Source organism: Camelus bactrianus, chromosome 4 (assembly GCF_048773025.1).
Source record: "Camelus bactrianus isolate YW-2024 breed Bactrian camel chromosome 4, ASM4877302v1, whole genome shotgun sequence".
In the NCBI taxonomy this organism is placed as follows: Eukaryota; Metazoa; Chordata; class Mammalia; order Artiodactyla; family Camelidae; genus Camelus; species Camelus bactrianus.
In genome coordinates, this window is record NC_133542.1 from 30476319 (window position 1) to 30480185 (window position 3867).

The window sequence follows — 3867 nt, forward strand, 5'->3', positions numbered from 1 at the left end:
AGGGCTCCTTCTCACCTTCCTCTCCAGAACACACCTCTAGACATTATTCCTTTGTCTATACTATAAATTGGAAGTGTTTTTCCTAGTTTGTAATCTGTCTTTTTATTTTGCTTATGATGTGTTTTGCTATGCAAAAGTTTTACTGTTGCTGTTGTTTTGGAGAGTCCAAGTTTCAGTCTTTTCCTTTATTGTCTCTGGATTTTAAGTTAATTAGAAAAATTTCCGCAGTTCCTTGATTGTACAGGAAGTCACTTGTGCTTTGTACTAGTATTTATATAGTTTTATTTCTTTAAAAAATGTAAATTTTTGATCTATTTGGAATTCACCTTGCATGAATAAACAGATATGCTTGTATCTTTCTCCACTGGCTATCTACTTACCCCCACACTATTTATAAAGGTCTTGTACCTCCATGAGCACCTTTATCACATATTAAACTTTCAGATGCAATCAGGTTTATTTTTGGATTTTTTATTCTGTTTTATTGATCTATGTATTCAGGTCCCAATACCATCTTCTTATTATATAGCCTTTATAATGTTTTAATAACTGATGGGACTAGATCCTCTTTTTCTTCTTTTTCAGAGCTTTTTCTCACTCATTTATCCTTTCAAATGAACATTATAATAAAACTATCTCAGCTCTAAGGCTCCCTCTTCTGTTGCTTTTGCAGTGTTAACAAATACTGCCTTGCATTTTCTGATTTCTGCCTACTCTGTTCTGTTCCCCTACTTCTGTCTAGATCGTCTTTCTTTTTCCTCTAATATCTTTGTTCTGGACAGTCTGAATTCTATTCCCAGAAGTTTCTCCAAGGAAGCATTCTCTATATTTCTAGTATTTTTTGAAATTTCTAATTCACTTGCTGAATACCCACAGGATTTGGGACAAAACTATCCTCCAATTTTTTTCAAATGAACATTGTAAATGAAAAATAATCTATTTCACAGGTTTTTAATTTTTTTACAATTAGAGATAACTTCAGTCAGTCTTATCAGCAAAATGACTCATTCAATCACTCGCTCCTTGAAACAACATTCCATCAACTTCCAAGACACCACATGCACCCGTTTTCTTCCTAATTAACCTGCCTCTCCTCCCAGGCTCCTTCAGTATTTCCTCCTCATCCTCTAAATGTTAGAGAACCCCAGAAATGAGATTTTAGACCTTTTCTTCTCTTGTCTATAATCCCTAAGTGACTTGGTAGTATCTTATGATTTCAAATAAAATAGACCAAGAACTTCCAAATTTTGTCTCTCCAGCCTGGACTTCTACTACATACTCAAAATCTGTACATCTAATTGCTTCCTTATCAACTCCTCTGGGTGTCCCAAAGGCATCTCCAACTTATCCAAAAACAACACTGATATTCTCCCCAAACATGTTTCTCTTACAGTCTTTCCAATCGCAGTCAATGACAGTTCTATTCTCCTAGTAGCTCAAGGAGAAACTCCTTTTCCATTCTCTAATCCACCTACCCCTGGGTTCACTCCTGTGGCTACAACGGGCAGCAGCTGGAAGCCTGGACGGACTCGGACAGCTGGGCCTCCCTCCACATGGTCATCGCTCAGGCTTCTTCAGATCCTGGCTTCTTCAGGAGTCCTAGAGGGCAAGCCCCAACATATAAGCACTTATTAAGTCTCTTTTCGACTCACACTTTCTGACATACGAATGTATTACTTGAGCTCAGTGTCTTTACCACTGGGGCAAGTTCAAGGGTGAAGAACCAGCCCATACAAATGCGAATACATTGCCAAGTGACTGTGCTAAGTCCAGCTGCCAGGAGATTTCCCAGTCTGGCAGTTAACTTACTCATTTCTCCTTCGTAATCAACAAACTTTAGCAAAGCTGCAGTTAGGTGGCATTTCGTGGGGCCTAATGATATGACCACAACACTCAACTTTTCTCCCCAGCGGATGATTCCTCAGCTGTTTTGTTTGTTTGTGTTCTTTCTAAGCCAAATATCCCCAAGACTTTCTTTCAGATCTCTTTTGAAGCTAAAACCACAAATGTTCCCAGCTTTGGAGACTGGAAGGACTCTCTATACACTTTCAGGATCTCTAGTGTTTTGTAACTGGTACTTGTCCAGACCTTTTCCTTGTTTTGTTAGTTGTATTTCTTAAGTTTTCTGATCCTTTCATTTATGTTTTCTTTACTTAATCCCTTCCTTTGCTTTCCATGGGTTATTTTGATGTCCTTTTTCTAACTATGTGAGTTGAATGTTTAATTCATTTATTTTCACTCTTTCTAATAAACATGTATGAGCTGCTGAATTTCTTTCTAAGTACAGTGCTGTCTACTTATTGAATCCCCCCATCCATTCACCCAGCTCAGATTCACTGGGGAGTACGCTTTCCCTCATCACCCCTCTCTGAAATAATTTCTAACTTTTAAATTGGGCTACTCATTTGGCAATCTGTGAGGAGGATGATACTGTGTTTATTTTCACAGAGCCTTCTCTCTGCTTTATCAGTATCCTACCACAAAGAAATGATATTAATAATAGCTAACTTTAATGTAATATTGAACACACCCTGTAGCCGGCACTGTACTTTACACACAATATTTTAACAACTCCATACTAGTCTTCCAGGCCCATTTTATAGAGGAAGTGGGCACCAAATGTTTGGTCTTGTGTTTCTATTCCTGGAACATGCCAAACATTCCATTTTGGGACCTTTTCTCCTTGCCTTTGTCCCTCTCACTCCAATTTTCCATTCAGTACGAAGAGCAAACGATATTTCTTCAAAGCTTTACTGATTGATGTAAAACACCCACCCTCCACGCAATCGATTTTATTTTCTTCATAGTACTATCTCAAATCACCTTGTTCATTTATCCATTTCCTTGTTATGATCCGCCTCCACCACTACACTTTAAACTCTAAGGAGCAGAAATTTAGTGCTTGCTTACCACAGCATTCTGCAGACCCCTTAAAACAAGATCTGGCACAAAGGAGGCACTGAATAAATGTTTATGGAATCAATGCATTGCCTGAGGAGAAGCCAGTACTTTTAGGCTCTGCTGGGTAAAAATAGTAGCTACTTTTGAATCTTAAAGTGGTCCTGGGAGGTAAGAGACACCCCTCAATAGACGTGTGACTGGATCACCTCACTCAGTTTCAACTGGGTTTCCTCTCCTGTGAAATGCGGGGGGAAGGCCCTTTTGGCTAATTGTCACCGACGGTGTTTCTACGCAGATAAACATACCTTAACAATTAGCGTGAGAAAGCAAGGGAGAAGAGTTGCCCGGCAGCCCAGGAGAGAAGGGCGGGGAGGAAACTGCGTGCTGCAGGGTAGAGTAGGAGAAGAGGAGCGTCTGGTGACCCAGGAGAGCGGAGGGGCACGGGTGGCGGCGAGGGGGCAACAAGTGGGAGTCACGCGGAGGAAGGCGCAGGGGTTGGGAGGGGCACCGGGCAGGCGCAGTCGGTCCAGCTGGGCCGGGCAGGACAGGGCCTGGTGTGGGTGAGGGGCGAGGCGTGAGGAGAGGGTCTTGGTGGGAGAGGTGACATCCCGTAACTAAGAGGTGCGGAGGGGCGGCCAGGGGTCAGGAGGAGGCACACAGGAGTTGCCAAGGGTGCACGGAACGGGGCGAGGTCTCTCAGACTGGGACTGGGCAAGGACAAGGTGGGGCGCCGACAGGTGCCGGGTGTGGACCTGAGGGAAGTTGGGGGCATGCAGGAGTCGCAAAGGTGGTTCGGATCAGAGCCGGCGGGTGAGGAGGAGGCACGCCGGGAGGCCGAGCGGCTCGTAGGGGTCGACGCGCGAGCGCCGTGGGGGCGCGGCTTTGCGCGAGCCAGGCGGCGCTGGGCTGGGCGGAGCGGGGCGCGCGCGCGGTTGGGGGCGGGGTGCCCTGAGTCCTGAGGGGCGG